Source organism: Lineus longissimus, chromosome 14 (assembly GCF_910592395.1).
Source record: "Lineus longissimus chromosome 14, tnLinLong1.2, whole genome shotgun sequence".
Lineage (NCBI taxonomy): Eukaryota > Metazoa > Nemertea > Pilidiophora > Heteronemertea > Lineidae > Lineus > Lineus longissimus.
In genome coordinates, this window is record NC_088321.1 from 5,613,178 (window position 1) to 5,626,286 (window position 13,109).

At 41.8% G+C, this 13,109-nt stretch overlaps 1 long non-coding RNA gene across 1 annotated transcript; it reads left to right on the forward strand.

Annotated features, from left to right (window-relative positions):
- Window positions 1-10,060: 10,060 nt before the first annotated feature.
- LOC135499162 (uncharacterized) lies at window positions 10,061-11,613 on the forward strand. The gene is made up of 3 exons (XR_010449272.1): window positions 10,061-10,325; window positions 10,626-10,691; window positions 11,097-11,613. It is a non-coding gene; the product is annotated as an uncharacterized LOC135499162 (long non-coding RNA).
- Window positions 11,614-13,109: the final 1,496 nt, after the last annotated feature.

The window sequence follows — 13,109 nt, forward strand, 5'->3', positions numbered from 1 at the left end:
TTACCTGGTAATCATTCAATGAAACTGCATGTGTACAAATCACTGCTACTGTGGCATCACAACTTTTTCCATTGCGACCACAAAAATAAGCATTTCCTGCATGGTCCAGCCTTTGAATGCGAATGATGACCCCATCAATAAACAGAATCACACGTCTAACGCGACCATCAACATCCTCAAGATCCTGAGCAAGTTCATCGAATTCATCTGGTCCTGGTAGAGATATGTGCTGCGGGCGATGTCCATGAAGAATGATACAACCTGTCGAATATCGGCAAATGATGTGGAGGTTGCACGACGAAATGCAAATCCGACCAGCCTGTAGTACCCCCCAGACGACACATAATGCAAAAATGTCTCTATCATTTTTCTGGATACGTCATGGCGAGCCTGTCCTCGGTCTCTCCAGGCATGAAATTCATCCGCCAGCTCCTCCACTTGGGGCTCTGTTAGCCTCATGTGTTTCTCTGTAGGCTCTGTGCTGGTAGCTGCTGTCCTCACATGATTTTCTTCCCTGTTGATGGCTATGGCTTGGAGAAATGGCTCGAACATCATTTTGACAAAGAAAGCAAATTTCTTCACTTCTAAAGAAAATGGCCGCTAACAGAACACCGAGTTGTGAAATCATGACGGTGTTACACCTCCTTAACCTCTAGAGGTTAGTGTTGAAAGATTTTCCTAAAGTTTGTATTGGTCAAGTAAAGTGCAAGGTACTTATCTACATTGAAACATAGTGATTCTCTGAAAACATTAAATGAGAGATAATGAAATTATCTTAAGAAATATTGAAATTAGAAGAAAAACTCGCTGAACAGATTTCAGGTTGCTGAGATTAAGTCAACACCTCATGTTACATATCTGTGAGGTGTTCGTGTTAGTGTGACAGCTCTGTTGAAATTTTGCTATTTTCAACAGATCTGTCACACTAACATGACACTAACACTAGTGTGACACCGGTGTTTGTATCGATTTCAGAACCCAGTGTTAGTGAAACAGATCTGTTACAGATCTGTTACACTAACACATCAACACATAACACACACTGGATTGTGAAATCACCCATTGACATTTACAACAGATGCCTCGTTGACGGAATGGGGAGCGGTCCTAGAAACATCGAAGGATGTAGCGCAGGTACGATGGACCAAAGAAGAGACAAGACTCCATATCAACGTGTTAGAGTTGAAAGTAGTGGAGATTGCCCTGAAATCATTAGCACGACAGGCAAAAAATTGCCACAGACACTTCAGGCTGGACAACTCGTCAGCCGTTGCCCAGATCAACAAATTAGGAGGGAACAAGATCCCGAGACCTGCTGAAGATCACCCAAGAAGTATGGGACTATTGTATTCAGAGAGACATCTCATTGACAGCAGAGCACCTCCCAGGGGTGAAGAATGAGGAAGCAGACCAAGCTTCCAGAGGCGATAACATTCAACGCGTTTGCACTAGATTGGGGAAGGTTGGAGGCATATGCATTTCCACCATTTTGCCTGATTGGACGAAGCTTGGCAAAAGTCAAGGAGGACAAAGCGAACATGATCTTGATCACACCAGTGTGGCAAGGACAACAGTGGTACCCGACACTACTAGAGATGACTGTAGATCGACCAATCTACTTCCCCCGACAGCAAATCTGCTGACGGACCCCAAGGGGGACAGCCACTCTCTAGTTCTCGACCACACAATGTACCTGGCGGCATGGAAAATCTCAGGGAGACGAGAAGAACACCAGGGTTTTCTGAATCAGCTGCAGAACTCTACAGAAGAGGCTGGAGGGAGGGAACTCAGGCTGCTTACGACTCAGGTTGGAAAAAGTGGACTGGCTGGTGTGTCGGACGGGATATTAATCCATTTCAGGCCACTGTGGCAAATATAGGCAATTTCCTGTCGTCAGAGTATGAGACAGGAAGGGCATATAACACAGTAAATGGCTACAGATCAGCCATCTCGGCGAGACACCCGGAAATAGACGGTCACAAGACGGGACAACACCCTGACATTGTGAGACTGATGCATGGGGTCTTTGCAGACCACCGGTACCACGATATATGGAGACCTGGGCGGTGGATGTGGTCCTCACAGCAATACATTTACTGGGGTGCAATCGGACCATGAACATCAAAGATTTATCTGCCAAACTAGCAATGCTTATGGCACTGGTCGCAGGTGCTCAGAATTACTGAATAAAATAAAAATTATCAACAAAGCCAGGGAGGGTAAGAATGTGGTCTTCCAACTGGATTCTGTGACAAAGACCTCACGACCTGGAAAACCATTGTTGAAATTGACATTCGTACCATAATATGACACAAATGACAAACTAGATGTTGTGCAGTGCTTGGAATCGAATAAGACTAGGACAGAAAATGGCGCATCACAGCCGAACAGAAACAGTATCTGTTCCTGGCTATGGTAAAACCACACCGCCCAGTAGCAAAATGCACAATAGCAAGATGGTTACAATTCATCATGACAAAAGCGGGCATTGACACGGACAAATACAAAGCCCATTCGACAAGGGCGGCGACCACGACCAAAGCCAAAATTCAAGGCTTGTCAGTGGAGCAAATTATAAAGAAAGCGGACTGGTCAAGGGCAAGCACATTTGGCAGATTTTATGACAAAGAGATTGGATCGCAGGCCCAAAATAAATGCCAGTTCCAAGATAAAGTATTGGAATGGATGTAGGTTAGCTTTGAACATTCAATTATTACATCTATTGACGGTTTATGAAATTAAATTTAAAATTTTATAAGTGTGCGAAGCACACGAAATGAAATTCTGATTTAATGAGTAAACCTAAATAGATGTAATAATCCCACCCTCCCTACCGATATTGAGATTGAAACATCCTTTCTCACTTTATCTTTACAGTTAGATCTGGATAACACATCTGAGACAACAACCACGGGAGAAGGACAATGTGAATTCGGCAAGGACTGGTTATGACACTTGCGGAAAAATCAGACGTTCATTTTAAGAGACAACGGTCTCACATGAAGTCAGGTTGGACTAAGTTCAGTTATTAAGGCGATTCATTAGCCGAAGAAGAGACGAGCAGTCTGGTGAAGTTCAGTTCAGTTGATTTATTTGGACATGAGGCGATAAGCCGAAGGAGGACAGCAGTCCTGTAGTGATTTTAAGTTAAATTTAGTTATTGACACGCAGGAACGGCAGTAACCTTAATAGCCAGTGGGCTGGTTATCTTATGTTATTTACTTCATTTGTTGAACTTTGAAAAAAGAAGAAGATTGTTTATCAGTTTGTACTTCTATAACCTGTATATATCTTAAAACTAGCAACTCATAAGGGGTGGACGGGGCGGTTATGAGAACCTAGTATGTTTTTTGAGTAAACTTGTTGGTCCAATCATGATTGAAGACATGATTGGGTCTATTAGCTAGGTTTGAAATTGCAGCAGACTCCAAATGAGGATGGGATAAGAGGAAAATGCAGATTCGTTTTCGGTTGAGACCGGAACGAAGTTTCAGCTGACCTGTTGAATTCTGGAGCGAAATTCAATTATTACATCTATTAAGGTTTACTCATTAAATTATAATTTCATTTCGTGTGCTTCGCACATTTATGAAATTTCAAATTGTGGATGGTCGCTGGTGGTTTACCAATGGTATCGAATTAAATCAGAGGCGATTCCATAAATGGGGCATTGGTCCAATCGATTATTGATAAGCAGATCGCTCGATATGTATTCTTGTCCTTAGAGGTCCTACATGTATAGGTAGGCCCGATGTCTGTCAGATATCTCTGCTGTCGTATGTATAAAGCATAGTTTTATGCAAATCTCATTACCAAGTTGTGGCTTAACATGGGTATGTCATTGATTGCCTATGACTTTTTCGAAACGTACTTCACAGGCAAAGGCTATATAAAAAACCTCATTCAAAGGCCATGGCTATACAGGAACCACAGTCAGAGCTCATGTATATGTGGAAACCTCATCACACGTATTAACAGGCTATGGTGGTGCATCTTTTTCTATTCCAGGGAAGCATGTTTTGCTGAATCTACTATGTCTCATAACTAACATTGGGTCTCGAAGGATTGTATATATTATCCGATAAGATTTTGCGAGTTGACAGCCATTTTTAATAGTGCCATTTTGTTTTAATGATCCGAGCTCCCATTGCAATATATTCAAGGTGTTTTGCTTTATCAAAGGCAAATAACCATGACCAAGTGCAAAACCCCTCTCGAGGCTATCAATAGTGGTGGTATCGTCACAAAATGTATAGTTGTACTTTGTGCCCCTAATTAAACTTTTGAGAAAGCAAACATTTTCATTCATTGGTATACACACAACTTTATTGTTTACAGACACTAAAGGGTAATTTCAGGTCTAAAATTGCCAGGTTGCAGCTAATATTACCAAAATGTCTCAGCAATCAGCTTACCGAAGGCAATGAGCAGATTCATTATTCTATGCTTAACAAAAAATTAAAAAGAAATGAGCGCACAGAAGACAAACGTGTACTTACCATGTACAACCATGTACAGGCTCAAGTGTGATTTGAGAAATATTCAGCAATACTAGTATAATCCAAAATTACTCAATGTGGTCTTATTGATAATTTGGAAATAAAAGAGTTATGGATATGATCGATTTCTGCTCAAAGGAATGGTTGAAATATATATTTGCCAGTCGGCTTGAAAACCGTAATGTGACAAGAGATAGACAAAATGATTAATTGTTGTTTCTTCGCACTCCCTAAAGGGCTTTTCATGGATTTTGAGCCCTCATACACACCGTATCATAGTAAACATGGTAAAGGAGCCGTGTGAGTGTTTGGGTCATGGGCCGGGGGCGGGGGATTTCTTTTAATCACATCTTTTAAAGTAATACTTCGTCCATTCCACAAACAACTGGTTCTGGGGTTGAATTTACAGCAGCCATTCGCATGTGTTGTTGTTCCGACTACAGCCACTGTTTATTCCCAGGGAAGATCGCTGGGAACTGGACTACAAGGGTTAGGTCTAGTGAGAGGCATCCAAACACCTATTCCCTTGATTATAGCTCAGGCCAGGAGATGTATTATCGCTACACGAACAATTATTCAAAATGGGAATGCTTTTTTAAAGGCGGCTGCTGTGAAGAGATAATTAACAAGAGGCACAAAGTAGCTTGCAACAGTTAACAGAGGAAAACTTTGTATATTTTACAACAATTAGACTCGGCGGTGGGAGAACGCCAGATTCCTGATTTTGAGAACCTTTCTTGTAACGTTATTTGGCGTTATTTGTCAAAACAAATTTAATTTGCATATGACTTGACCGAAGCAATGCATAGTGACCCATTGGAACGACACAAGTTTACACTAAATGATAAATGTTTAGGGGACGAGTACAGAATGATGATAATGATAACACAATAAACAAGAATGTTAAAGATCGTCATAAAATTCGATAAAGATCTTCTTAAAATCTCGCCAAAGATCCTCATAAAATCACCGCGAGTAGAATCAATTTGGAGCTTCGTTAGGGGGGGGGGGGCTAAAGTATAGTATGCCAGCAAACTGTGGCAGCACTGGGACGCTGACTGAGAACTGCCGACTTTCCCGAATGTTCGTCATTCAGATAATCCAACCTGCAATTGAAATTGCCAGTTCTCTTGCAGCGACCATATTGATCGCTGAACTTCTGATGGATTAAGTACTGCCTTATGTGTCATCAAGGATGCGATACAGGATATATTTGGAAACATGTGGAATTTGGAGGCCAGTAATTGAATCGAGTTCAGGCTTTTTAGTCTAAATATATTATACACCGATCTTTGGACGCTCTCTCTCGATGTTCACCCAACGGTGTCTGCATATAATGCCTCGCTTTCGATTCGTGCCCTGGGGGAAATGGGTATATTCAGCAGAAGATCCAAATGCACATCACGAACATTCATGTGACTTCGGCCCCGGCCTTACTCGGGAATATATATTAGACCTGTCAATGACAAATAGCACCCATGTCTCTTTCTCTGTATGATAAGTGGTTATATGTGAATGAATGGGCAATTCCCAGCCCATTGATGACCACTAATCTGGTGCTATCGTTCAGTTGTTATGAAAATGTGCTTCTAGATAATCTCATGGTCTCATAGAAAAATCATTAACAGGCTGTCATGGCATTATGTAAGCCTCATTCGATACCATTGCTTTATAACGAAAGCTACACTCACATGCCAAAGCTTTATGGGAACAACATTCACGGGCGACGGTTTTATACAAGTCATATTCACTGGCAATGGTTTCATAGACACTTCATTTCGCAGGCCTGGTCATGGCCTTATTGCCTTAGGCTGGGTTCACATAGAACTATAGTATTCGGGTGTTCGGTGCACGTTTTGCCAGGGCACACGGGTACCTGAAATCGAACAAGGAAATTTCACAATACCGGGTCACATAAGAGGGCACTATTCGAAAAGGTCGTATACCTGCGTATAGTATAGTATAGTGGGAATCGTGCGCGTTCGATTTTCGTGCAGCGTATACCACCCTGTTCAGAAGTGACCAGAGGAATTGGTAAGAACATGCATTTTAATGTTATCTATCACAATTATTAAACGATTTATTGCATACTATAGGATAAGTTAGAAACAATAGTACTCATTTTTACTCATTTTATTGCAATTTCTAAGTACAGGCCTTCATTACATGTTTTATTACTAATCAACTAAATGATTCTTTTAATTAACATATAGCGATCTTGTTTCTTTCTTTGGTCTTTGTGCCTGGTCAGCTTCATCCTCGGCTAAGAGGAGAAGAGCCAAATCTTCTTCGTCTGAACTGTCCATCTGATCGGCGCCAAAAGACGGAATACCGCACGCATGCTACCCTATGTGACTCGCCGTGCCCGTATAGCGTATAGCGAATACCGAATAGCGAATATCGAATGGCGTATACCGAATACCGTATAGTTCTATGTGAACCCAGCCTTATGGAAACTATTCACAGAACATGGCTCTCTTGAAACCTCATTTACAGGCCGTGGTTAAATGATAACCTTATACACAAACCAATGCTTTCTGGAAACCTCATTTACAGACCATGGTTTCATGGAAATCTCATTATTTACATGTACAGGCCATGGCTTCAAAACTTCAAAATCAATGCCAATATGGGAACCACTATGATAACGCGATCATACAAGGAACGTGCGATTTTTCTTGAAAAACACCATTTAAAAAAAAAATCATCAAAGCTACTTGCATTATATATCTCATGAAAGGTCGTTCTGAGTACTTTCCTTTGCTTCATAGCATTCCAATTTAGGCAAAACACCTGATCTGCAGTTTTTTTAAAAAGAAATATAGTTTTCACCCCTCACCGAATTCCGAAATAATTGGCAGAACTAGACATTCCACTAGCCAAAAAAGTCATAAAAACAACACAGAAAATGTTCCTAGAACTCCCCAGTAACAAACTGCATAAGAAATCATTGTTTGGGTTCACATAGAACTATACGGTATTCGGTATACGCTATTCGATATACGCTATTCGGTATTCGCTATACGCTATACGGGCACGGCGAGTCACATAGGGTAGCATGCGTGCGGTATTCCGTCTTTTGGCGCCGATCAGATGGACAGTTCAGACGAAGAAGATTTGGCTCTTCTCCTCTTAGCCGAAGATGAAGCTGACCAGGCACAAAGACCAAAGAAAGAAACAAGATCGCTATATGTTAATTAAAAGAATCATTTAGTTGATTAGTAATAAAACATGTAATGAAGGCCTGTACTTAGAAATTGCAATAAAATGAGTAAAAATGAGTACTATTGTTTCTAACTTATCCTATAGTATGCAATAAATCGTTTAATAATTGTGATAGATAACATTAAAATGCATGTTCTTACCAATTCCTCTGGTCACTTCTGAACAGGGTGGTATACGCTGCACGAAAATCGAACGCGCACGATTCCCACTATACTATACTATACGCAGGTATACGACCTTTTCGAATAGTGCCCTCTTATGTGACCCGGTATTGTGAATTTTCCTTGTTCGATTTCAAGTACCCGTGTGCCCTGGCAAAACGTGCACCGAATACCCGAATAGTATAGTTCTATGTGAACCCAGCCTAAGGCATCCAAAACTTACGTGCTGTAAATCTCAATTGACCTGGCATTTTGAAAAATTTGAAAAAAATGTCTGCATTCTATTATCGGACGATTTCCACATTGGCCGTGATCTATAACCCAGAAAATCGGCTGTTAATTAGCAATAGCATTATACCCGTGGCGCAGGCATGTTCAAATGGGCTATATCTTGAATAGATTGAATTGCGATGAAAATCTAATGCAAGATCAAAGGAGCAATATCGAAGAGACAAATTAAACAAACCATTTGTCCACAGACTCGGACCTAGCTGGGGCGTGCTGTATGCGTGCATATAAAAGTATATCAATTGGTCCGATAGAGATGATGAGGCAATGTCAATATGCCTCGTTCTTTAGTCAGCAATATGCCCCTTTTTATGGCCATGGCGATTTAGCGGAACCTGTGGATTCTGCGGAACCTGCGGAATCTGGGCGGAATCAGCATAAAAACAGCTCGAGAATATCGATATTATGATAAATTATCCTTATAATAAATATTTGTAATATTCCATAACTGTTAAATTGTCTAAACCGCTAAGATTAGCAAGCATTTCGGAAAAACCCCAATATCCATGAAAAAAATGTCTGCATTCTATTATCGGACGATTTCCACATTTGCCGTGATCTATAACCCAGGCCGAGTTGGTAATAGGCCGAGTTGGCCCGTAATCGTATAAGTCGTATACGCAACCGAAAAACACACGTCACTTTCGCTCATTAGTTAATTTGTTGATATCGTGCAGAATACAATAGGGACGGACACTTTTTCCAGGGGGACACTTTAAACCTCTACACTGGCCTGGTTGACACGTCTCTTTTTATTTTACAACATCGCAAAATTGTGCACGAGCAACATAGCCTACGATTGCCTTGACGCTAGGGCCCAACGCGCCGCGTAGCGGCAAAAAAGCGAAGCTGGCGAAACATTTATAACGGGTCACCGTCACTTATTATTGGACTTATAGCGCATTTACGGGGTTGCAACTATTTTGCTTTATAGTGTCACCAGGAAAGAAAAGCATGCGACCTAACGCCGATCTATTTGTATAAAGTGATAATTGGAAGGTATATAGTAGGAAAGATCAATAAAATAATCATTCCATGTCGTCTTTTGAGGGCATTTTTGATTGTAAAAAATATATGTGTACGTCATCGTAGTCTCTGCAATGATAATTTTATCAGAGCAGTCTCGCGCAAGTAGAAGTTCTTTACCTATTAGTTCTTCACTTATTAGTCTCAACGTCTGGCGCAAAGCCAGACGTTTTCCATTACGATTTCACTACGATGTTTCACAAGAAGGAGCAGTGCGCGAGATATGCTAATGAGCAGACTTCCCTCGCTTGAGTTTCTGAAGAATGTTCCATATCGCGCTAAGCTCATCACTGCTGATTATGACAGGCGTGCAACGGTAGGTATCTGCTCCCCAACTTCCACCCTAATACCGCCCATACGGTACAATAAGTTACCATTTGATGGGAATGGGACAATGCCCTCACTGTGTATGGAGTCATAGGGATAAGAAGACATTATTCATTAGTGTTGGTACAAGTGATTTTGCCTAAAAAGCATGCGCATTCAAAAAACAAAATATGCAATGTATCACGTACATGACCATGACGACGTGCAGAAAGTGCACTGGCCAGTGCATACCCTATGGCTATGTGCTAGTAAACATGGTAAACATGAACAACGTCATTATTCATCGGCTGTTCATTTTACTCCGAGCTTTTTCTGAAACATATAGCCATGATGATTAGGCCTACCATGTACCATGACCAATAACAGCACTAGATCATGTAGATGTCAACAAGTTCACATGAACCGTTTAGCCCGCATGGCGCATGTGGCGCATGCGTCTAAACCAAAGCCCCAAAATCACTTGTTTTGGTCTATTTCACTTGTGTTTACAACTGTTCAATGGATTTATAGTTGAATACGATCAAACTACGTCTTTTCAATCGTGGATTGTAAATTTAACCCCATGGGCCTAGGGAAGGCCCTATAACAATACTTTCGACACCGTGCTCACTGCTGATTCTAAAATGCACCACCTAGTCAAAACAGGACATATGTTCTTCTAGGAATAGATCTCTTTCCAATATTTCGTCATTCCACTATCGTCATCACCTCATGATACTTTCATTGACATTACAGGCACACATCCACAGAGCACTCTTCAAATCATCTACACAGTGGTTATCCAACTAGGATTATAAAGGTAATTTCTTAGCCCCGCAGAGTGGGTTTCACTCTTGATAAAGGGGCACTATTGCTAGCAGCTAGGTAGGCAGGATAAAGTTAGACGAAGTAGCCGATAGGGGTCTCTTACCCCTCAAAGTCCGTCACAACTATTCAAGCTTGTACAAGGAATACATGCAGCGCTGACTCTAACAAGACCCAATGGGAATGTCGCACAGTCATCTGTCAAAAACAAGACCTATGTTGTAGTATGATCTCTTGCCAATATTTAATAATTGCACTATCGTCATCACCTCATCATACTTCATTGACATTACAGGCACACATTGACATCGACCACTGTTGCAATCAACGACACAGTCGCTATCCAAGTAGCATTATAGAGGTAATTATCATTTTCATACTTCATTAGCATGTGAACCAATCGCGTCGCGTCCTTTGCGATCACGGCAAAGCCTCATGGAATAATGTCTTTCACCGTTGAATAATTTTTCATATTCCATGCCAACAACTTCAATTTCTTCATATTCCATGGCTAGAAGTTCAATACTAATATAATATCCAAGATAAAGTTACAAGAAGTAGTCAATAGGGGTCTCTCACCTCTCACTGTATGTCCACACTATTCACGCTTGTACGAGGAATACATTCAATGCTGAATCTAACAACACCCAGTGCCCTTACTCTGTATATTAGTCACTGGAAGATGGCCCATTTCACTCCTTGCTTCTACTTCACCTATAGTCTCATTGCAAACGCCTCAGTTCTATGATATCACATTCACTTTCAGCTGTCATGCAACGCAACAACTGTGCTATCTGCCATCGCACATCAACGAAGAAGTGCAGCCGCCCACATTCCACCTCACGTCTGTCCGACCAGCTGCAATCCTCGAGGACGCCCCACTGTACCACGATTTCACTACGATGTTTCACAAGAAGGAGCAGTGCGCGAGATAGGCTAATGAGCAGACTTCCCTCGCTTGAGTTTCGGAAGAATGTTCCATATCGCGCTAAGCTGACCACTGCTGACCATGACAGGCGTGCATTGGACTGGTACAGGTTGGAACTGAACATTGAATATGCTGGTGGTGACGCTTTCTGATGAGAAGTTGGTCGTGACTGATGCAGTATCCTTGGACTTGTCAACAGCATCGTTCAATCATTGCTCTCTGAGCTGCCTTGATTCTGTACTTACCCAAATACTAAGACCAAATGCCTGTTGACTGTGCTTTAAGAGAGACTGGCGCCATGCCTAGAGATATGACTGACCCCTATTGGCAAATTTGTATGACTTTATCTTGCCTACCTAGCTGCTGCCTATAGTCTGCCTTCTAGTCTCATAATAAATTTTGCTTTCCTCAATAATAACATTTCTTCTTCTTCAATGCTTTCATCATTCCAAACTTCTCCTCCTCTGACTTTTACAGGGGTACAGTCATGGCAATCAAAACCCAAATACTGACACCAAATGCCTGTTGACTGTGCTTTAAGAGAGACTGGCGCCATGCCTAGTCTCTCTTAAAGCACAGTCAACAGACACCAACCCCCTCAGACTCAGAAACCACAAACGCCCAACCCTTCCTGCTACCTTAATACTTCTGGATGAATGATCCATCACAAGTTAAGATATTCAAGTCACATGATGACTGATGATGTCCAGGACTCCCAGATGACAAATCAGTTCAAACAGAGAATTTCCCACTCTCATGATAATAAATAAAATATTTTTCTAAAACGTCCACCCGAGTCAATCATCCCACTCATCATGACCAAACAGCCAGCAAGATCATGCGATGACAGGTGACAAGCCCGAGATCCTGGCAACGATCCTTAAAACCACCCCAAGTCCCAGGAGGCGAAACGACTAATTTTGGGTAGAGTGACTCTCAGACACTCTCTTGATTTAGCTTGATTACATTACATCACGGCAGCGGCCACCTTCAGCGCCACCACGTGGGGCCTAATGGTATTAGGCTAAGTTTGGGGCGAAAACGTCAGGGAGCGAAACGACCGGATACCCATAACATAGAAAATCCGCTGCAGACCAGATTCCGCAGGTTCCGCAGAATCTGCAGGATCCGCTAAATCGCCATGGCCCCTTTTTATACGGAGAAGAAGAAGGAGAACTAAGATAGGCCTTCACATGTTGGCTTCCAAATGGCTCGAACCAATTGTTCTATCACTACTATAACTTTAAAATGCGTGCTCCTCCTACATGTAGCAATGTCTCGGGCAAGGCACTTAGTCGACAGGCAAGCTAAAAGTTCAGCACCATGAGTAGCTCCTTGATAAAGCTATGTCAGGTTCAGCGCGCCTCTTCAGATACATCAAGTCTTGAAAGCTGTGGTGAGCATATAAACAGACCATGGTCACCTTAATTTGAAAATCCCTTCATAATCAAGGGCTAGCTCTGACTAAAACAACACCCATAAACAATAGACCACCTATTTGACCCCAGCTCCTAACTGCGGGAAAACCCAAGTCCAGCAACCAAAAGTACCTAAAATACATTTTTTGTTTACATTTGAACTGCACACATGCGTTTGTTTATAATTTCATTTCCCGCGAAATTTCGAAAATCAGGTGACCTGCAATCGTGAATTGAAAATAACATTAAACTGGGTTCAGCAGGTCAGCAGGTATACCGGCTGTTCAAATCATCCCCCTACAGTTCAAAAGGTATCCCACAGGGAGTGCAGGTAATTGATTAAGCCCCTGCATAACTTAACAGCAATGGCTTGGCTTCTGTGAGTGGTAAGGAGAATTGACAGTGTCCGATTAAAAATCCTTCATTACTGCTC